Here is a 24,967-nt window from a genome sequence, read left to right on the forward strand (position 1 = left end):
ATATTCATTATTGTCACAGTGTTTAGACGACACTCACACCAAGTTGTGTTAGCAAAACAAGCGTGAAGTGTTGCTTTTATAGTTTGCTGCAGTTAAGTTTCGTTTTCATTTTCTCTCTGTGAGAGCTCAGTCTCACGTGTGGATTAACAGTGTACGCGACGCTCGACAACAATAACTTACATGTCTAAGGAGGAATATTGTTTACCTGAGAGCTGTTCTCATCTGCAAACGCTGAGATCCGGATTCGCTTGTAGTATTCTCTTAATAAAGACGCGGCTCTAGTTGCTGGTGATTGTCCTGTCTCTACAGATTTGGTAAGTGAGCGACCTGCGCTCTTTGTTTATTCAGTTTGTTCGTATCGAATTAAGTTAACCATTGCACTGAGTGTAAACATGTTAGCACTACAACCAAACTTTAACCTCGTGTAGGGTTTTCACCGCATTTAGTGACCGGAATAACACACGCGGCTTTCTGACGCTACCTGCCGTGTGCATTTAAGTTTCCGGGAATTTTTTTTTTCTCTTATTCGTTGTGCGGTATCAAACTTTGCATGAAAAATACACGCTTAGAGCAGTTCCCCGAATCAAATATCTTGTTTGTCGCGAGGGGCATGAATGAATTCCCTGAATGAAAGAGCCAAACTGCAGTTAAAGTCCACCATTTAATAATATGGCAAATAATTCGACTACAGATGTCCATGTAGGTTAAACACCATCACTTTCTACTGTGTGTGTGTGTGTGTGTGTGTGTGTGTGTGTGTGTGTGTGTGTGTGTGTGTGTGTGTGTGTGTGTGTGTGTGTGTGTGTGTGTGTGTGTGTATTTTGACTCTGAAACTCGCGCATGCCCAAATAGACACTCCCACACCATCCCACTTTTCTTCCTCCGACATTCCCCCCTAAACAGAGCTGGACACGCCCACTTTCCTGACTTTTTCCAAAGTAGAGGTGTGAAAACACCCTGCTGAAACGAGGGGGTTTCATGGCCCTTTAATGTATACAGTATGTGCATAATTATTCAAATTAAGTCAACTTAACAGTTCAATATAAAGTTTAATTAATCATTTTAATTCTATAAAAATACATCCCATCCTGTTTTAAGGAGCTCAAACAATTACAAACAAACAAATACAAACAATTACAAACAATGACAACAAAACTACAGCATTTCCTTCAGCTTAGTCTCTTGTTTATCAGGGGTTGCCACAGTGGAATGATCTGCCAAGCTATTCTGGCATATGTTTTACACAGCGAATGCCCTTCCAGCAACAACCCAGTACTGGGAAACTAAAACTGCACCATGTGTAATAATAATAATAATAACAATATTTGTATAGTGTGAGTGCTATATAATTTGCATTCATAGTGTGAATCGCTCTTTAGTCATTTTATAGCTTACACTTAGTAAACGAGTATTGAGTAAGCCATTAAAGTTTAAGAGCAATGAGTAAAAACGATATTGATTTAAACTAGTACATTAAGTCTAGACTGTACAGTAAAATACAGTTCAGTGTTGTGCAGCAGCAAGATGATGTGAACCAGATTGAGTTTGTAAACTGTTTTTTTTTTTAAACAGGAAGAAACAATTATCTACACCCTCCAGTCAATCCAACCAAAATCACCTCCCTGCCCTTCCGGAGCAGCATAAACACTCCATAAACTCAATCCCCATCACATTAAACAAACAAACAGCACCGCAGGCCTCCAACAACTGAGCTCTCCCTGACACTCAACATCAACTTTATCAGTTTAGGTGATTTTCAGCTAGTTTTATTCTTAAGCCATACATTTCATTTTAAAGAACTTGTGTATGGATATAAATCAGTGTTCAGAACATCTAATATAGCTAAATTGACTGCCTGGATAAAGAAACAATACACCATTATGTAAATAGGTTAATTTTACAAGTTTCCTAAAGTCAAACAATTAAGGCCGTACTCACACTAGGTACAGTTGCCTCGAACCGGGCCAAAGCACGCTTGTCCCCCCTCCCGTCTCCCCCGACGGCCCGCGCTCACACCATATCGGGCCTCGGCACGCTTACGTCATCGCTGCTGCTTTGTTCAGTGAAAAGCGCTCTCTATGGCAAGCCTTTTTAGCATTTAAATCTTTGTTCTGACTCCATAAATAGATTTAGAGATATCTCTAATTTTATTTTGACTCGTCATAATTATAATTCCACTACTCAGAATGACAATTAGAGATATCTGCAATTACAATTGTACTAGTACGAAATCAGATTAGAGATATCTGCAAATATATTATGACTAGTCATATTCCTCCATTGACTTCCATTGAAAAATATTAGCAGATATCTCTAAATAAGTTTTGATTAGTCACAATTGTAATTAGAGATGTCTCCAAATGAATTTTGACTAGTAACAATTGTAATTAGAGATATCTCTAACTCAGTTTTTACTAGTCATAATACATTTGGAGATATCTTTAATTCGTCATATTTAGAGATATTTACAAATATATTTTAAGAAATCTCTAATTAATTTACTAATAGTCGAATTACAGTTGTAGATATCTTGAATTGGATTTTTGTACTAGTCAAAATTCATTTGGAGATATCTCTAATTACAATTATGGCTAGTGAAAACTTATTTAGAGATATATGCAAATATTTTTCAATGGAAGTCAATGGAGGAATATGACTAGTCAGTCATAATATATTTGCAGATATCTCCAATCTGACTAGTCGAATTATAATTATGACTAGTCAAAATAAAATTAGAGATATCTCTAAATCTATTTATGGATAGTCAGAACAAGGTTTAAATGTTAAAACGGCTTGCCATACGCTCTCACCCAGTAGCACAGTGGAGATTTCTCTAGTTATATCCTTTCAGTCTTTTGTTATGCAGTGACATGCAGTCAAATATTTCGCCAAACAGTCCTTAGGGATGCGGTGACACGCAGTCAGATATTTCGCCGAACAGATCCGCCACTTTTAGCGCTCATAAACAATCATAAAGCTCTCGTGCTGCAGGAATGAGGAGGTCTGCTGAAGGCGCACAGCTGCCGTGCTGTGAGGAGTTCTCGTCTTTAATAAACTACGGCAGTTTGCGATCACTGAACAGTAAGAATGATTAATAAATCCATATGAAACAGCCCCTTAAAAGTCACGTATCGCTTTCAGTTTTGGGCTTCGGCGCGTTTTGCGCTTACACACAAGCGTACCGTGCCAAAGCCCAAGTGAACCGCGCTCAGGCACACCTCTTCCAACCGGGCCAGGGCCGGCTAAGTGAACCGTGCTTGAGCCCAATTCAGCGCACTCACACTTCTCAAACGATCCGGGAAACGGGCCTGGGCACGGTACGGATGGCATAGTGTGAGTAGGCCCTAAGTTTTATCCTGTTTAAATTCATTCAAACAACCTCTGGCAGGAGTACTTTAGCTTAGCTTAGTATAAAGCATTGAATCAAATTAGACCATTAGCATCTCACTCAAAAATGGTGAAAGAGTTTTGATAGTTTTTCGATTTTAAGCATGACTATTTATACTTTTTGATGACTGATGGATAATGAAAAGTTGCTATTTTCAAGAAATGATATGGCTAGGAACTATTGTAATCAAAAATATTTATATAATGCTAAATATTGATTTTGAAATATTTAATACAATACAAACTTGTTTTTGGTTAGTATCAATACTAGCTTTGCTCTCTCACACTATCTCCTCACCAACAGGGAATTTAAAAAAACATTTATATTTATATTTATTTATTTTATCTTTTGTAATCTTGCTAATATGATTACAATAAAACAGATCAACACAAGTGAACAAAGTTAGCACACTCTTTATGTCATTCAGTAATTGAAACTCAAATTACATGAAAATGCAAAACATTGTGTGGTTTAGTTTCTACTTTTTTACTTAATTTGTATACTCTTACTGTTGTGGAATTTGTTCCTCGCTGTTTCATAAATGGTATGAAATATTGGTATTTTTTAAGGTATCGTATCGAAGGTAAAAATTCAAGTATTGTGACAACACCACTGGGAAGTATACACGCATTCCAGCATAATAATCAAGCCATACCACCTATTTTAATTGTTAGTGCAAGGTTAGGGCTTGGTGCTGCATGGGTACTATTTTCAGGAGCTGTGTAAAGTCATCACATTTGCTGCAGCCATGGTACTGCAGCAAACTAAATACCTTTATTATTATGCAAGGATTGCCTGAACAGCATAAATTAGCCTGCCCTCTCACAAAATTTACTACTTACTAAATTTAGTACTACATTTACTTTACTTGAACTGTACATACCCAGTGCACATGGATAGCTGTAATTATGTACACACCCACTGCACATATACATTTGTAATCATGATTATTTATCTGCAAACTACTGATTATTAATAGCAACCTGTACATATATTCATTTATTGTAAATCTCTGTTCATAGCTAATACAACCTGTATATAATGTTGATAGTACATCCTTCTGTAAATATCACCATAGTTTTTCTACAACTGTACTTAATAACTTTCACCTGTATCCTGCACTTGCTGCTATTGCACTGCTGGTTAGACCTAAACTGCATTTCATTGCATTGTACTTGTACCTGTATGTGTAAAGTGTGTGTAATGACAATAAAGTTGAATCTAATCTAATCTAATCTAATCTAATCTAATCTAATCTAATCTAATCTTAATTTTCCCGTTTTCTGCCACGTTGTTTAAATAGCAAATCCATTTGCACCACTTTTGGATCGAGTGGTACAGTACAGTACGGTTTGGGTCAGTACAGGTCATCTTTATCAGGCTTGCGTTTCCACTAACCAAGGGTTCCCTTTTTGTGGGCGTGGTGTATGATAAAGTTTCAGTCGCATCATTCTCGCTCGAGAAAATGTTTACAATAAAGCTGTACGGGTCGCTCACATGAAAAGCACTTCTCACAAAACTTTACACACATGAATACTTCTGTATAAATGTTTATTTCTAACTTTTCTAAGAACAGGATTTGATTATAACTGCAGATCAATGACATGAATGACAATGAAAGGCAGATTGGAGGAGACTCATTCTTTATCCTCGTGCTGCAGATGCTCTGTTTAACTGTTTTCTTGCTAGTGAAGCATTTAGTTTTTCCATGTACAAAGTCTGCCATGTAGAGAAGATAGTTTTTTTTTTTTTTTTCTGAAAACACACCCATAACTCATTAAGAAAATAAGCATAACCCTGTTAGACCATGCGGCGCGAATCATATTTTCCTGTCCTTAAAATAGCAATAGTTTTTCCGCCCTGCGCTTTAGACTTTGCACCTTTATACTATGATGATTAGTTCATTGAACACGTTAATACAGATGCTTCAAATATGAATGAGCTCAACCACCAGAACACTAGAACTTTCCCTCATTGCTTTAATGACAGTCTGAAGCACCTAAAGGCAGGTTTGACAACCAGCTGTGAACATTATCACCACTCTCATCCTCTCCAGGTGTGAGCAGAGCTGGAAAATAGTAAAAAAAAAAAAAAAAAAAAAAAAAAAAGACTGCAGCCATAAAACATGTCTGGAATGTTGCCAGTGATGGGATTCTCACAAAAGTGATATCTATTGTTTTTGGCTTTCGTGTTGATGCTCATTAGAAAGAGAGAAGAGAATGACCAGCAACACAGATAGACAGATACTCTATGTAACTAACAATGCCTTATTATTTTTCCAGGGAATGTTTATTGTATAATGACAAAACAACACATCTTTCTCTAAAGTGAAATACTCTTAGATGAAATTAGTAAAATATAAAAGATTAGTCTAGTTTGATTTCATAAACCGGCTGTAATGTTTTGAAGCCCAAAGGATATTTCGTTTTGTTTGCATATAGGATAGTTTATGCACACAAATGCACAAATTTTACTCCATTACAGTTTCTGCATGATAAAACTAACATATGCTGACTAGGGATGCTCCGATCAGGATTTTTGCAGCTGAAACCAAGTACCCATTCCTTGTCATGGTGATCGGTCGATACAGAGTAGTGATTCTGATACTTTAAGCTTTATGTCAACATGTCTTAATCAAGAAAAAGTTTGGAGTCCATATTTGATGCACAAGAATGCACAACAATGCAAACCTATAAATATTACTTCTTTACTAAAAGGAAATAGGTCTATAAACTACCATTTATTGCAATAAATGCATTCGCTTTTCAGTTGTGTGATCTATCTGCTCGCTTTCTTTTCAGACTTTGAAACAACAAAGGTTGGTTCAGGGTTAACACCTCATGGACAAACTAAGAATGTGTTCACACTTGTACCACAAAAGAAAACTATTTAATCCTGGTTTACTTGAGTTTACACAGTCATTTTTAAGACGGCAATAAAATGGGTTTTGCCTTATTGAATCTCAAATAGACAATTAGAGACACATTCCTGTTTACTTGAGGTTTAATATGACTCTTTTGTCCACTTAATTTCAAACCCTAGATTTAGCTTTGTCCACTTGAAATCAGATTTACAAAAGTGCATTTTATACTAGATATAAATAGAGCTTTAATCTAGTTGTTTGATGTACGAAGGTTCAGAATTTAGTCCCCTTATGTTTTCAGATTTATTAAATGAACTAACAGAGTTCATTTTAATCAAACCAAACCACCCAAGAGTGAAGTAGTGCTGTCACATTATAGGTTTCAACAAAAACCATGGTCAGTTTTTCAATGGTTAGTATTAATGCTCTAAGCTGCTTAACCTCCCACCTTGCTGACAGGAGTTTTTCTGTGTCCATAGTTTTGAAGGTAGTTCTTACCATTGCTATATGCAGATGATGTACAAATATATATTTTCTTTTAGCACTGACAGGCTAAACAAACTGTTTCTCTTGCTTTCTTCGTGGTGGCCCCACGGCTCTGGAACTCTCTAACGATAGCACTGGGAATTTAGGGATCAGTTGAACTTTTTAAAAAGCATTTAAAGGCACACCTTTTTTGGTCAAGCTTTTAATTAACAATCATAGTGTGTCTGTATTTGCAGGGTTCAACGCTAAGGATTTTTTCCACTGGCCCGATTCTGGTTTTTACTTGCCCTGCCAAAATATTCACTGGCTCCATCAAAAAAAGAAGTTAATGGCTATTTCTTAGCCACATGTTTTAAATTATGCGTCAAAAGCCAAATATAACTTCAGCATAACTTTTCTTTAAATACAACTAACAATTTAAAAAATACAACTGTGATGTAAATAAATTTGGAAATCTATAAATATGATATGCTTAAATTATAGAGAGAAATAACAGATGGACTGATATATTGATTTTTAATATTCAATATTGATCTACATTAATCTTTCTTTCCAAGTTTCAGTGCAGAAATGAACAAAACAATAGGCCTAATGCAAAATATTATAAAATTAAAATATGGAAAAATGATCAGATGGTAATTTCTGTCAATTTTCCTAACAGATAAACAGCTATCAGCAATATGTCAGCATGCTTTCACTTTCACATTCGGCATGAAACACATTTGGCGGTAGGAATGACAACCGGACCTACTCGTAATTATTTTTTCATATACCATGACTTTAACACAACCATAATACACTGTGATATAGCCTGGTTCATTAGTTCGTTTGCTTTCTCATTACAGTCGATTTCAGATTGATTGTTTTGGCGAGGATCTGAGCATGTTTGTGAAATTCACATAAATCCAATGAATCATGCTGATCTGGCAAACAAGACGGGTTCCAAATTAAAGTCTAGATGTGAAAGCACACTGTATGCATGCCATCGAAAAACAGTCGCAGCCAAATAAAACTTTAGTGACAAGGCAGCACATGCCTGATTGGGCCACTAACAATCCTGTCTACTGTCCCAAGAGTCCCGCATGCTGGCCCCGGGCCATTGAGCAGTCCTTATTGTTGAGCCCTGATTTGGATTTTCAATTAGTTTTAATATGTTTTAGTATTCCTTCTTTAATTGTCATGTGTTCTTTTAATTGTTTTCTCTTATTGTAAAGCACTTTGTGACTCATTGTCTGGGAAATGTGCCATATAAATAAACCTTTACTTACGTACTTAATGTTTAAAATTTAGATCATGTAAAATTAGTTGATTATGGTGACTTTAAAACTCATAGTAAATCCATTAACATTGCGATTAGCATACGCATAAGGCGATTAGCGAAAGACTCCAATGTAAACTCATGTTTATAAAGACCGTTTATATATATATATATATTAGGGATGTGCGGAGCAGCCGGTATTTTTATTTGTATTTGTTGAGGGGGGAAAACTATTTGTATTTGTATTTGTATTCAAGTAAAATTCAAAATGGCGCAAAAATATATATTTTTTCTATTACACTTCTAATTTACGTTATAGTGAAAGTATTGTTTAATTATACCCATTATATAAATTATAGATATGCAATATTGGCTGTTGTTTTTGAACATGTGACAAGAAATGTAATTGAAAAGATAATAACATAGAAGCCATTATCTCATCCATGGTTATACCAACAACTAATAAAATACCATTGTGAATATTATGAACCCCACCACCACCGTTCTTGTTGAAGGACACTGAATAGACAGAATAAAAACAAATAATACTTCAAAAAACTGTTCTTCTTCTGAAAGAACTTCTTTCTAATGCACAGAATTCCAAAAACTAAAATTAACTAAATAAATCTAAATAAAACCCTGCCAGGGAGATCTGGCAGAACAAAAGTATTCTATATAATACTAAAAGATACAGCCCTGCTTTTGTCATCTGCCTGCCACAAAACAGACACAAAGTTTGTTTGTTTGTTTTTTTATGTGTGAAACTGACTTGCTGGGGCAGAATGTGGCTCTGTTGATGGTTTGGTGCTTGTGGAGGATTTAGCAAAACATAGCTGTGCTGATTGAGGGGATTGATGCTTGTGGGGGGTTCACAGACAGTATCAGGAGAGGATGCTTTTAGTGCATGTGATAATACATTACATAGAAGGTTGCGCGGTGGCACAGTGAGTAGCACTGTCGACTGACAGCAAGAAGGTTGCTGGTTCGAGCCCCGACTGGGTTCTCCCCATGTTGGCGTGGGTTTCCTCCGGGTGCTCCAGTTTCCCCCACAGTCCAAACACATGCAATACAGGTGAATTGGGTAAGCTAAATTGTCCCTATTGTATGTGTGTGAAAGAGAGTGTATGGATGTTTCCCAGTGCTGGGTAGCAGCTGGAAGGGCAGCCACTGCGTAAAACATATGCTGGATAAATTGGTGGTTCATTCCACTGTGGCAACCCCAGATTGATAAAGGGATTTAGCCGAAAAGAAATGAATGAATGATTATGGATAGAAGATGTTGACAGATCTTTAATATCTCTGCCTCTGCTGATTTCACTTTTGTAAACATTATAAAGTATCACTTTGTTTTATCTGCAGCACCACTGACTGTAAAATGCTTTCACACAGAACATGAAGGTTTTTTTTCTTTTGACTGGTGGAGGACCAAGAAATGGCTCAGCAGCCGTCTCATTTTTTTCATGGTGCCCAAATGTATTTGAGGAGTTTCAAGTTAATAAAAAGTGACGGGAAGCTATGCTAAGGTTAACTAGCCTATAGCATATATCTTGCTGTCTGCAAAACAGTAATTTAGACAATAATTTAAACAGTAATTTAGACGTACCATATAACTCCCATAAGTGCATACTATTCGACACAACTGCACAAGCATTGTTTTAACCTTTATAAACAAACGTTAACGTAACTCTGTCAACAGTCTATTGTCTAAATTACCGCGCTAACAGAGCTAACGTTGCATTAACAGAGCACCCGGTTGCAGACGTCAATAATGCAGCGTAATAGAATATCCGGAACAAACTCCGCTTCAACTTCGCTACAAGTTTATAAACTGCCTTTGGAACCCAATTAAGGTAAAAAAATCTATTTAACAAAAATAGTGATGCAGTGAAGTATTTTTTTTCGCTCAGCCGAGCCTTCTGTCTGTTGCTGTGAAGAAACTTGTGTCAGACACCTTTTATCTCCGCCCCGCCCTCCCACTACTGACTGAGCGCGTCTCTCTCTCTCTCTCTCTCTCTCTCTCTCTCTCACGCGGGCATGCACTGTGGTCTCATGAGAAAACGCTGCTTTTTGATATAGTGTTTTTCTTGCTCCCGAATACAAATAATTTTTCAAGTATTTGTTCAAATCAAGCATTCGTAAAAACACGCTATTCGTGCCTTTCCGAATACCGTATTCGGGTTCGGCTCCACCCTTAATATATATATATATATATGTGTGTGTGTGTGTGTGTGTGTGTGTTTAAAAAAGTGTGGGCTGCATACTATTAAAATAATCAAAAATAAAACCACATAATAAATAAATTAATTAATTTATAAACAAATACAATTTGTTATTTTCCTTCCCAGTACTGGGTGATGTTTGGAAGAGCTACCGCTGCATAAAAACATATGCCAGAGTAGTTGGCAGTTTATTACGCCAAGGCGGCCCCTGATAAATCAGAGATTAAGCCAAAGGAAAATGAATGAATGAATGAATGAATGATTGAATGATTAAATGAATGAATTACATATTTCCATTAAGTCGCGCAACACTTTGTGGATTTTTAGGGTGCTTTCACACCAAGACTTTTGTCTTGTTTGCCCAGTTTGCGCCATTCGTTTGGCATATGTGAATCTACCAATCACTCTCGGATCCGCGCCAAAACAATCATTCCGAGATCGCTTGAATGAGGTGGTCTCGGCTCGATTGAATGCGATTGAAAGCGATACGATCCGAGCCCAGTTATATAACAGTCTTTTATGGATATAATAGGCACACATGAAGAGAGAATTATGAGCAGGGCGGGAGGTCATTCAACAGACATCCCGAGTCTACCGCAAAAGCACAAAGACTCTACGATGCCCGCAAAAGAGTGATAATCTCCCGGTAATCACACGTCTCCCTCCGGGTCAACAAATACGTAGCGCACCCTTCCCACCCCTGTTCCCACAAATTCCTTTTTCGTAACAATTGAATCGATTCGCAGGTGTAAAAGCACCCTTAAAAACAGCATTGTGCAATTGTGTGACTGGAAAGTTTTCGGTCCCACTTTATATTAAGTGTCCTTAACTACTATGTACATACATCAAAAAAATAAATACAATGTACTTACTGTGTTCTAATAAATTTGAGAACACTTGTGGTGCATTTGAGTTGGGATAGAGGTTGGGTTATGGACAGGTTTGGTGGCATGGGTAGGTTTAAGGGTGTGTAAGGGATGGTAAACAGTGTATTTACAAAGGTAATTACAAAAGTTAATTACAGATGTAATTACATACATGTATTTAATTAAGCATAAGTACACAGTAAATACATGTACATTTACACAATAAGTACATTATAACAAGCTATTAATTCCTGTGTAAGTACATATTAGTTAAGTCCACTTAATATAAAGTGGGACCAAGTTTTCAAAGTGTAGCTTTAACAAACAATACCTTGAATAGGAAAAATAAATGTATATTGGAATACACACACATAAACAATGTGACTAAGCTAATTTTTAGTCACAACATGATGGTTAATACCATAATAATTTCCTTCATTATAATCCTAATATGAAATGTCCATATCACCATATCCTGATATTTAGGGTTTAATCTGAAGAAAAGATACAAGCCAAAGCGAATGCTACTAATTATACAGTAAGTGCATAATTCTTGTTCCAGGGTTCTTTCAGAGAGGTTAGATCAAAGTTTAAAGTGGTCAGTGGATCAAAGAGAGCATGTGGACGAGGCTAAATTCACTGTATCATGTCAAACAAATCTCATGTGATATCTCCAGCTCCAATTGGTTTCATCAAGCATGTTATTTCTACCTAATCTCATTCATGTTAACATCTGCATCTGTGTGATGATTCTACACTACATAATGATGGCCCTTTCAGCCATTTTTCAGCCTCGGGTGCTCAGCGCTGCTTTGACTGCCCTGTTCTGGGGAAAAATGCAGTTTATGTGGAATTTCCTGGAACGTGAAAAGGCTGAACACTTATTCAGCCACACACAGACACGTTGAGGTCGAGGACATGCTCACACAGCTCTCTCAGTGATAAATACCAACTCTCAACAGCATTTCTTATCACTTTAGCTTTCCATCCAAAGTTGCATATTTAATGCATGCAATAATTTAATTATCATCAATAGTACAAATTTAAGTTAAATTAATTAATTACAATAAACCTAAACATTACTTGTTAACAAATGGAAACATCAGACTGTGCCATTTCATCTTGAGTTGACCACTTCACAAGACTCAAACTGAAGCTCTCCACATTATGTTCTATGCTATTAAAGCCGAATATACAGATAGATATACTGTACATGAGATGTGACATTCCTTTACAAATCATGCACAATTTGAAAAAGTGTTTTAAGGTATCACATCACATTTGTGTGCCAAATGTATTAAATTACATTACAAAATGTATCTTATATGCAAAAAACACTCATTGGGGACATTTTTGTCCCCCTAAGATACAATATTTTAGTCATTCAGTGTAACAGGGTTAAAATATATATTACGAGATAATACAAAAAACAATCAATTAATTTAATAAATATAAATAATAATGACATAACAACATAATATATAATTATTCTCAAGCTAACACTTAACTTTTAGATAAGAGTGGCGAGTGGATAAAGTAAAATTTTATGTTATTTATATTTCATATTAAACAGGACTGTTTAATACTGACCAAAGCATAAAAACCATTAAGTAGTATTTTAATACATTTCTTTTGTTTTATGAAGATGCACATTGTATTATAGAGTCTATTAAAAACACATAGTTTATTGCCTGTTTTAAACATTTCAAGGAATTCCATCATACATCTTTGATAAGATTTCCCAAAATTTGTCTATAAATAAATGAAAGGAATCTTGATGGGAAACTGTTTATTTAACACCAATTAAACTAATTTTACCATCATCCTCAAATCCTCAATCCACATAAACAGACATTAGGTCATTAATCCAATGATTAATAGCATTGCGTACAACTAAATGCCAATTACATCCATTTTTATTATACACTCACTGGCCACTTTATAAAGTACAACTGTCCAAATGCTCGTTAATGCAAATTTCTAATCAGCCAATCACATGACAGTAACTCAATGTATTTAGGTAGGTAGACATGGTCAAGACGATCTGCTACAATTGTGATTTAAATGTAATTTAAGTGATTTTGAACGTGGCATGGTTGTTGGTGCCAGACGGGCTGGTCCGAGTATTTCAGCAACTGCTAATCTACGGGGATTTGCACGTACAACCATTTCTAGTGTTTAAAGAGAATAGTCCAAAAAAAAAATTAAAAATCAGTGTACAGCATTTCTATGGGCGCAGTCTCAGACTGGTTTCTTGAACATGACAATAAGTTCACTGTACTCAAATGCACAGCTTCTTCAGTCTGCTGCCATCAGGGAGGAGACTGTGCAGTCTCCAGGCCAGGACCAACAGACTGAAAGACAGCTTCATACATCAGGCTGTCAGGAAGCTGAACTCTCTCCCAGCTCTGCTCCCCGCTCCCTCCCCACGCACCTCCTCCCCATGCACCTCTGGACTCTGACACACACACACACACACACACACACACACACACACACACACACACACACACACACTTATTGACTCACACACACTCACACACACACACACACACACACACACACTCATCTGCACTGGTCACTTTATGCAGACACACCATACTACCTCCCTATATGACACAGTCACTTTATCACAATTATCATGTTTACAAGGCTTTTTGCACTATACTGTTCTTTATCTGCACAACTCTGGTTTACTTTGCACTCATTTGCTATATTCCCTTAATGTCATTGTATTGTTTACAAATTTTATTACCTATGTATATTTTTATACCACATTTTATGTACAATGTATATACTGTAAATTTACTTTTTCTTTAAACTCTACTTCTTTTTATATTAAATGTTAAGCACCTTGGGTCTGAGAGTAACGCAATTTCGATTCTCTATACGTCTTGTACATGTGGCTAAATTTGACAATAAAGCTGACTTTGACTTTGAAATGACCTCCACAGTCACTTGATATCAATCCACTAAAGCACTTTTGGGATGTGGTGGAACAGTAGAATCGCATCATGGATGTGCAGCCGAAAAAATCTGCAAAAACTGCGTCATGCAATCATGTCAATATAGACCAAAATCTCTGAGGAATATTTCCACTACTTTGTTGAATCTATGCCAAGAAGGATTAAGGCAGTTCTAAAGGCAAAAGGGGATCCAACCCTGGTACTAGTAAGGTGTACCTAATAAAGTGGTAGGTTATATTCTATATAAAATGCAAACAAAAGAATTAACTGACTATGTTTTTGTGCATTCAAATCCACAGAGGCTGACAAAACATTTCATAATTAAGTTACTTCAGAAAAAAGCCCCAAGGCAGCTGTTGAACGCAGTACAGTAATGAGGTTCACAGCACACTAGCCAAGTGCAAATAAGAGGAATCCTACAAAAACACTGAAAGTGCCTAAGACTTCCAGAAGCAAACACACACTATTGCTAATTCTGACAGAAAGGCAGGTAAAAATAATGCCGAGTTTTGTATGCATTTTAGTAACTGAATAAGTAATGTTTTTGCATTTCAAGATTAAAAATCATTGATTGAACAAATGGAAGCTTATGTGAGCATGTGCATCTGTTCCTCACGGTCTGTTTAGTTGAGGCAATTGATGAAATGGCAAACACATTAACCCGAGTACCAGGATGACCAGCAAGTGCTGAACTTCTGGAACTAAACAAACAAATGGGACATTTATCAGCGGTACACATGCACATGTGCAAACACTGACCTTCAGATGCACCCGACTGTTGCCCCATATGCTATTGCCAAAGTCAAACACGAGTTCATTTGGTGAATAGGCCATTAAAATCACTTACTGACAAAGATTTGTGCTTGTATTTAATTATATTACAAGCAATTCCAATGTTATGGATGTGACATTTGCAGTAAAATCTTAAAAAAACAAATTCACATAAAAAACATATGTTAAGATTCTATTGAAACCTCTGTTTGTATTTTCCAAAACTACCAACCACAGAGTTAATGCGATTAGAAAAATAAACTATCTGAAAAGTTTTTTTTTTTTTTTTTAAATGAGGAATCATGTCAGCAAAATACACAAAAACGAGATCAAATAAGGAAAAAGCAATTTTTACCGCTTTTCCTGACGTCCTTTTTATACCCTCCCACCACATCGCCTAATGATGATAGATCGGTCTCCTGACCAATCAGGAGGCGGACCTACAGAAATGACAGGCATGGAGAGAGCGAGAGAGAGGAAGAGAAAGAGAGAGAGAGAACAGAAGGTACAGATGCGTGGATCAGCTAAACTGACACCCGAATCCGTGTCTTCATTCTAATCATCCATACACATATAGTTTTATCTGATATATGTATCCGCACCCGGTCGTCATTTTAGTAATTTAATTCTTTAGGTATGATGAAAAGTCACCGTGGATATTAACAGCAGATTCAGTGAGCTAATCTGGGCATCTCTGATAGTAAAATAATACATTATTCTTAAACATTTTTAAATAAACATTTATTTATAAAAACAAAAGTTTGTCACAACATTTTCTTCATTTTCAAATAGATACAGAAAGTAAAAATAAGACTTTTTAGCTTTTCAGATCAGGAACAAGATAACAAAAACGGTGCAACTTCAGCCTAAACGGCAGCTATTTTATGTTTACTTGGCCTTTTTCTTCGCACTGTGCAAAAACAGAATAGCATCCACTGTGCCTGGATTCGGGCGATTCCACTTCGCCTCCAAAACGCAGCCAGCTGCACTAAATAAGCGTTTGCTCGCACCACATGTTGTACGAATGAATAAGATTCTCTTCGCAAGGTGCTGCGGTAGTGGAAATAAGTGATCTTGTTTCTCTTGTGCAGATTTTCCTCTGATGACTCCTCAAACTGAAACTTTAAACAGTAGGCTACTCTTGCAATTCATCCATTATTATTGGGCATCTCATATCTTCCCATTCTGCAAAGCCCACTCTCTGCTTTGTTGATGGTCCACTGCCATGTCCCACTACATCCACCCGCAACTGTCCAGCAATTAATCATAATGTATTTTTTTATCACCCGACCAACGGATTATCCGCAGCACCTGCGGATATAACCGTCATCCGCGTATCACTAACAGGAGGCAAAAATACAACCTATATACGGCTACAACTGTAACATTAGTTTCAGACAAAACTACAATGTATTTTACTGGTGAATATGTCACATAAAAAAAATTTACAAACACATTATATGAATATTTTTTTCATTAATTTAAACATAAACCTATCTATCTAAATGAAAGCTTAGATTATAAAAAATGAGCATCACTATGTCTGTGTCTGCACAGAGATCAAGCCTCTCACCTGAGAATGTGGACATTGTGGTGTTTTTGAAAAAGAACTTGAAACTTAATTGAATATTCCAAATGTCCTTAGAGAGGACCAGCCTGTTTATCTTTCACTAGTCTACACTGCAGTTATTTATTTAATTTTAGTTTACTTAGTTAAGATGATTGCACTACAGAGAATTGTTTTTTTTCTGACTAGTCTAAATTGGAGATATTTATTTAATTTATGTTGTTTCCTCGGGTATCCTGACTGCTGAAAATGTGATGGCAAAGTTATTAAAAAAAAGTTTAGTTGTTCTTGTTAATAAAGTAAATATATTGTTCCTTATCATTGCTGTTAAAATGACATCAACCCTAACCCCACAGCAAAAACAAACCGAACCATGGCTCCAAAACCGTGAACCGAACCGAATCTTCCCTTTGGTGTATTGTTACACCCTTTTAATGTATAGTATAATTATATTATAACGTACAGGATTTGTTTAAGATTGTATGATTATAAAATTTAATTGAATTAAAAATGCACTAGAACTATAATGTTCTAACTGTCAAAGTCCTATGTATGAACATTAATCAACACACATAATGTGTGTTCACAATACACAATATACATTGTAAAAAGTGCTACAGAAATCTTATCTCAGGACAATTTTAAAAAACTTGTTTATTTTTTTGTTTATTTTATTAATATATATATATATATATATATATATATATATATATATATATATATATATATATATATATATATATATATATATATATATATATATATATATATATATATTTATTTATTTATTTATTTATTATTCTTTTTTTTTTAATGTTGACTACTAAGTGAACATAACATTGAACATGAACCACTAATGTTTGAAACCAGAGAGCATTAGTGCAATGCATGTTTAATGTACATTAGGCCTGCGCAATTAATCAAAAAGGAAATCATGAATGTGGTTAAGCAAGGCCGTGGTGGTCATTCACATCTTGTCAGGAAAGCACAGTTGTGTGATCAGTTGTAAATACCCTCCCAAAGGCTTTCTTCAAACACCCACATAGAAGGAACCCAGGAAATCCTCAAAGAATTTCAATATAAACAGTAGATTTAACTACTTTCATTGATTTAGCATGACTAATAATACAACTACTGAATAATCTGTAAGTGATTTAATAGTAAATATGTCATTAAATGTGGTATTTTCAGAGCTAAAGTTTACTGAGAATCTACAAAAACAGCTGCCAAAATCACATACTGAAATAAATATTGTCTGGTAAAATTGATATTGATTTTGAACGCACTATTAATAGTCTTTTAATATGTCATAAAATTGCTTTTTAAAATTGGCCTGAAAGTTTTTTGTAGGGCTGCACAATATATCAAAATTCAGCATTATCCAAATTTGACCAATCAGATAGCTACCACCTCTCTAGTTCAGTGCTCTTATGGCTAGACTGTCCAAAAGTTGAACAGGTATCAGAGCAGAGACCTGGGGCATGAACCCTGAAGCTGGATTAGCTGGCTAGCCAGTTAAGTTTAAATTTAGTTTAACCCAATCTTGGCTTCATGATACCATGAAGGCAACTCAAATTGAATCACTTGTTATTCCCATAAAGGAGCTGAGCTGAGCTACCTTCATGTTACCTATAAATCGGAATTGGTGCAAATTATCTGAAACTGAACTAATCTGGCTTTATTGAACATGCCACTTAAAATAAGTACCAATGGCAGGAGTAAAAAAGGCAAGGAAAATGACAACAGTAAATAAGCATTTAAATATCTGCTGAGGTTTTTTAGCATTTCATAGTGTTTTAAAGTCAAGTTTTTTTTAGCCTGAAATAGATGTATTTAGACCAGAAACTAAGGCTGCATAATATATAGTTTCAGCATCGATATAGCAATGCTTGAATCCACAATAGTCACATCACAAGATGTGCAATGTTGAGTCATATTTTGTGTTATATGTGACTGTGAGCTACACAATTGTATTTATTACTGTGTTTGTATGGAATTTACACAATTTATGCCTAAAAGAGAAAAAATTACATAGAATTTTTGTCTAGTCCAAATGTCTACATTTCAAATCAAAAACAAGATAATTTTACTTGCCCCACTGACAGATAGTTTTGTTAGTTTTAAGGAAAAGCTAGAAAAGTTACAAAATATATTTTGTCTATAAACGAATCAAAGCAAAGTAAGAAAATATTTTTTTTTTGCATTGTGCTTATTCAATTTCCATTAGACTCCACAGAAAACAATTAAATAGTGCTAACTATACTACCGTGTGGAAATATTCCATCTATTCCATAATTATAGCAGAAAAATAAAATATTGCAATATCACATGTTTTTCAATATTGTGCAGTCCTATCAGAAACACCAGTTTATTTCAGTACAATCATTATATTAATTAATCATTTTAAAACATAGCTAATGAAAATATTACTCTAGAGAAATGTTACATTACAAGAAATATTGTTATTACAATACTCAACAAATACCTACTTTCGTTTTAGCCTAAACTGTTGATAGACTAAGGGACAGTTCAGTCTTCTGTAGGCTATATCATGGTAAAATGTTAGTTATTATTAAGAAGCAATGACACATTAGTTTTAACAGAAAATAATTAAAACTGCACTGCACCTTTACAGTTTTGACATGTGTAAACATTTCGTTTTGATCTATACATCACAAGATACATCCTCTTGCATGTTATTCTTCGCACTATACTTTAACATATTAACTTCCTTGAGTAAGACAGTAGAAAATAAATGTAGGTCAAGAGATTCAAGTTCACCCATTGCCATGAGCACATTGCTGGAGCTTCCCCCTTGTGACGCGCCTCAGACAGGCTAGTTTCTCATTTGTGATTATAAACATGCATTCAGTTTACAACAAAGAAATGCTATGATACGCATGCTACTGCCTATTAACACACGGATGTTATTCCCCTCAGTCATGCATACGGACATCAGAATCATCATTCACTGTGACCAAACCATTTCGCAACACATGACATGTGCTAATTGAGCAAATGTAAGCTTTGTTTGATTGGGAAGAAGAGAACGCGAATCAATATTTCATCTCTTGAGTGTAGCACATGAGCACATAAAGAACAATGATCCAGCTGACCATGTGGAGCACTGCTGACTGAGGATGAGGATGATGATGATGGAGCCTCAGAAATAAACAATGAACACACACAAGGCGCTTCTACCAACGGGAACGGACGTTTTTATGCAAATTCATGAAAATATTTGGCAGTTGTATCATTATTTATTTGTTGGGATATGACTGACAGCTTTCCAGGAAAAAAAAAAAAAAACAAGACCCTCCCTTATTCAGCATGGCTTGGGGGAGTGATGGAGCTCCTGTTTATAGTAACTAATAATAAATGCAGGTGTCAACAAACCGAACATAAAACATAACGTAAACCCAACATACTAATAAATAACATTCACGCTGGCTTAGCGTGTTTTAAATGTATTAATGAATGACTTACAGTATTTAATGCTTGTTATCCATGCACTTGTGATTTTATCCAGTGGGTGGTTTTGAAAAGTCTTGCTGCTTTAGCTCAATATTTCCCCCGTTTTTCTTCTTTCTGTTGTTTCTGTCTTTGAGACATATGTATCTCTCAGTTGTGACAATACACACTGGCTGTGAGTCCTCAAACAGCCGCCCGCATCCTTCCTGTGTCAAGATCTGCTCTAAACCTCCGCTCCGAGCAATCATTCGGCCGGCCCCGCCCCTTCAATCACAACCACGCCCATTTTATTGCTTAGACGGGCCCCCTGCACACGTTACGTTTAAAGAGACAGTGCATTATTGCGTTTGGTGCTGTTCACTGTTGTTCTGTCACTTTAAATGTGTAGTTTACCGATAAATTAAAACATGCTGCTACTTAACTCCATCATTCTAGATGTGATGTTTGTCATAATATTATTATTTAAAAATTTTTTTTTTTTTTTTTATCAAGTCTTGAGAAATGTGACTAAAATACAGGCAAGTTTTGTTTTCTTTAAAAATCACACATCTCCACTGCCTGAGTGCTATATGATATAAAGTGGGGTCTTAGAATGACTGCATTAAATTATATCCCCCCCCCCCATGTCTTTTAAATATGAACATTTATTTTACCCCAGTATATGTTTGAACTCGTTTTATGTTTGAACTACTAATTGAATGCCAAAGTTTATTCAATTGATTATATTTTAATAACATTACAACATCAATCCTATGAAAGGAACCATTATTTATTTATTTATTTATTTATTTATTTATTTATTTATTTATTTATTTATTTATTTATTTAGACTGCATTTATTTAGGATATTGAAGTTGCTGTTTTACATTTATTTCTACAGTGGACTATTTTTGAGGACTATTAATATTTTTATTTATTTTTTTATTTTTTATTTTTTTATTTTTATTTGTTTGTTTGTTTGTTATGATAAACATTAAGAAATAAATATAGATAAATTTATCTTTATTAAATATTTATATTTTTATAAGTTTACAGTATACGGTAATTCATTCATTCATTTGGGCATAGTATTCATCTGTTTGTTCACACGAGAATCGTCTTATTATTAAACTTGAACTTTTTTTCCGTTATTATGCTACCAATTATATTCAGACTGCTCTACCATTAAAGCAGTTGAAGACAAACATCCTGTTCATTTACCTTTATGGTGATGGATGTATTTTTAACAGCTAGCCCTTTAAACCAGTCTCTGTTGCGTGCAAACGGGGTGTTTCTGCTGGTGTCTTCCCATCAGCGGCCTTGCCTTTGTCTCTGGGTGTCTCTTTGAAATGCAGTTAACTTGATAGGGATCTCCGAGGGAACAATAGTTAGTCATTGTGCCACTCAAGACCTAGTCAGAGCCCAGGGGGTTGCACCTCTAACATAGAGTATCCTCTTGCAGATGAAGGCCTGTGGCTCTGTGTGCCTGCGCATGTGTGTGTGTGTGTTTGTGTGTGTGTGTGTGTGTGTGTGTGTGTGTGTGTGTGTGTGTGTGTGTGTGTGTGTGTGTGTGTGTGTGCAGAAGAAAGGCATGTTTGCACAGTGAGATCACTATCTAAACTCTACAGGGTAACAGTAAACTTGTATATCAGCGCTTTCTGCAAAGATGACACCGCAATCTAAAGCATCAGTGGCATAAGGTTGTGTTTTTAGTAAGAGGGGGAGAGAGAGAGAGAGAGAGACAGAGAGAGAGAGAGAGAGAGAGAGAGAGAGAGAGAGAGAGAGAGAGAGAGAGAGAGAGAACTTTCTTGTGTGTCACATGATCCTTCTAATTTCATTCCGATTTGTTGAGATATACTTAAAAAGTGGGGCTTACACAAATGATATAACATTACAAATGTTATTAGGCATGTAGTAGGCGTTTAGTTTATATTCAGTAGTACCATTGCATTTTACATTACAATTAAGATAAGAGGAAAATGATATATGGGTTGCCACAGCGGAATGAACCGCCAACTTAGCCAGCACGTTTTTACGAAGCGCATGCCCTTCTTGCCTCAACCCATCTTTGCGAAACACAAACACACACACACACACTATGGACAATTTAGCCTACCCAATTCACCTTTACCGCATGTCTTTGGACTGTGGGGGAAACCAGAACACCCGGAGGAAACCCACACAAATGCAGGGGAGAACTCCTCACAGAAACGCTCTCTGAGCCAAGGTTTGAACCAGCAACCCAGCGACCTTCTTGCTGTGAGGCGACTGCACTACCTACTGCGCCACTGTGTCACCCGTAATATACATAAAATCATCCAAAACATCAATGCCCCCAAGCTTCGGATGGGATCAAATCAAAAAAGAAAGAAAATAAAAGGTTTTAGATATGATGGTAGATTTTTTGATGAATAAAAAATAAATTTAAAATAATAGTTATGACAAAAAAAAGTAAAATCCAAGCAAAAATATTCTGTGAGATAAAAAAGTGGTTTCACAACCAGAAATCATCTAATAACTGCAAAATAAATATTTTACAATATATACAATTTTAGAATATATGTATGTGTATATATATTTCAAAATTCAATTGAAAATGTATTAAGGCACTTTATTTCATGCATATTCTGAACATCATCCTTTCAAGTTTCTGTAATGATGCAGAAAATTGTGCATTTTCATCATGAATGCATGTTTTTTTTTTTTTTTTTTGGCATAAATCTAAAAAAAATTAAAAATAAAAAAATAAAAAACACACAACAGTGCTATTTTCACTATAGTGGGGGTGCAAATAACCAAAGATGCAGCTATCAGCATGTTAAATGATACCAATGGAGCAGATTATTACTCATAATCTGCCATAGTCATAATTAGATTAATAGTGTGACAGACAGTACATTAAGGAAGACTTTTAATCACAATTAAATGTCATTTCCTCATTTGGCTGTTTTCCCAGGATACATTGACCATCAACTGTGAGCTGTAATCTGTAGCATGAAATTACTATTCTTAATATTTGCATGTGTGTACATTATGTTTCTTATTCAGAGAAAACAGAATGTTGGCACAATTAAAAAACAAAAAAATCTAAAATAAAACACATTTATGATTATATTAAATTTTCTCTAGCCAGAAACAAAATGTTCTTGATAAAAGGTTATTTATGAAATGTTTATTTTTGGGAAAAAAAAAAAAAAAAAAGTTATTTTATATCATCGCTACAAACATTCCCATTTTTAACACTTCATTTAAAAAGCCCAAATTTTTACCCCCGTAAAGTTAAACATTTGTGTTTTACCGTTTTGGAATCTATTCAGCCGATATATCTAGTCAGGAGCACTTTTAGCTTAGCTTACCATTGTCACGGTCGTGGTGGGGAAAAGGAGCGAGGACTCAAGTGCAAACAATAATTGGGTTTTATTAATAATAGAAGTACAAATAAAACAAAAAGGCAAAATAAACTACCCCGAGGGGGAAAACATGAATCAAAAACAGACAAACTTGGCTGGGCTGGCAAGACATGACTGGAACAGGAACACAGAGGGAATATCGACGACGAACTGACAAAGGACTGAAAACATGAGGGGGATTATAAAGCAAAAAGTAAATTGACACACAGGTGAACACAATTAACTAATAATGGGTTAACAAGGAGGGTGGGACTAGACAATAGACGGGAGAGCGCATGACACAGAGAGACAATACAAGCCATGCGCTCACATAACACAACACTGAAGCACACGACAAAAGCACGTGACCAATGTAAACACCGAGCCATGTGCTTTGACAAAAGACGCAAGACACGAGCACACGATGAATGAAAACACTCACCATGCGCTCACATATGCAGCATGCATGCTTCATCCCAGCGCCGACCAAAACCGAAACCAACAAGACTGAGACGCTGGGAATGAAACACCATGCTGCTGACAGACGAAAACACAAACACGAGTACAAGAGCGCACGCGTCTGAGGGGCGCAGAGCGCGCACGCGGCCGCGTCAAGCAGGAGCGCGCACACTCTGCGTACACCCACGACGGCGCGCGCGCACACAGAGACAGAAACAGGACCAGACACGAGTAGTATCCGAGATCTGCCACCAAAACAAGAATTTACAAGATCAGAGTGGCAGAACCCTGACACTACCCCCCCCCAAAAGGGACGCCACCTGGCGTCCCTAAAGGGAACATCCAACAAGGTACAAGACAGACAAGAAACACCACAAGACAACAAAACAGGCAACATCAACAAACACAAGACAGGGAGGTGAACAGGCAAGACATGAAGGGGGGAGGGAGGGGAGCCAAGTCAGACCCAACAAGACAAACAAGGGAGGGATGGGAGGGCAAAACCAGGGAGGATCAGGAGGGACAGTCCAGGGTGGGTTCAGCGGGTCGGGAGCCCCGGCAGGGAACCAGGGTGAAGCCGGAGGATCCATCCAGGGTGGAAGAGGGGAACACCAGGGAGGAGCAGGGGGGACGACCCAGGGAGAGTCTGTGAGGGGAAACAAGGCAGGAGGTCTGTAGAGAACCGGTTGGGCTGGAGGCGACTTGACAAGAGCCGGTTGGACAGAAGGCCTGAGGGGAGCTGGCTGGACAGAAGGCCGCAGCTGGGGAGCCGGCAGGGCTGAAGGCCTGTGGGGAGCCGGCTGGGATGAAGGCCTGTGGGGAGCCGGCTGGGATGAAGGCCTGTGGGGAGCCGGCTGGGATGAAGGCCTGTGGGGAGCCGGCTGGGATGAAGGCCTGTGGGGAGCCGGCTGGGATGAAGGCCTGTGGGGAGCCGGCTGGGATGAAGGCCTGTGGGGAGCCGGCTGGGATGAAGGCCTGTGGGGAGCCGGCTGGGATGAAGGCCTGTGGGGAGCCGGCTGGGATGAAGGCCTGTGGGGAGCCGGCGGGGATGAAGGCCTGTGGGGAGCCGGCGGGGATGAAGGCCTGTGGGGAGCCGGCTGGGATGAAGGCCTGTGGGGAGCCGGCGGGGCTGAAGACCAGAGGGGAGCCGGCGGGGCTGAAGACCAGAGGGGAGCCGGAGGGGCTAGGAGCCGGGCTGGGGCCGGCTGGGCAAGACGTCTGGGGTGCGCCGGCAGGGCAAGGAGCCGGGCTGGGGCCGGCAGGGAAAGGAGCCGGGCTGGGGCCG

At 37.1% G+C, this 24,967-nt stretch overlaps 1 protein-coding gene across 2 annotated transcripts in view; it reads right to left on the minus strand.

Annotated features, from left to right (window-relative positions):
- Positions 1-20,075, minus strand: part of cdc42ep4a (CDC42 effector protein (Rho GTPase binding) 4a) — a 50,010-nt gene extending 29,935 nt beyond the window's left edge. The window contains exons 1-2 of one of the 2 annotated variants that reach the window (XM_021470182.3): positions 19,871-20,075; positions 15,173-15,257 (exon numbers count right to left, since the gene is read on the minus strand). The gene's annotated coding sequence lies outside the window, so the exon portion shown is untranslated. The remainder of the gene's footprint in view (positions 1-15,172; positions 15,258-19,870) is intronic. The other variant, XM_005164442.6, reaches the window with a different exon arrangement.
- Between the last annotated feature and the right edge of the window lie 4,892 nt (positions 20,076-24,967).

This window comes from Danio rerio, chromosome 3, assembly GCF_049306965.1.
Source record: "Danio rerio strain Tuebingen ecotype United States chromosome 3, GRCz12tu, whole genome shotgun sequence".
In the NCBI taxonomy this organism is placed as follows: domain Eukaryota; kingdom Metazoa; phylum Chordata; class Actinopteri; order Cypriniformes; family Danionidae; genus Danio; species Danio rerio.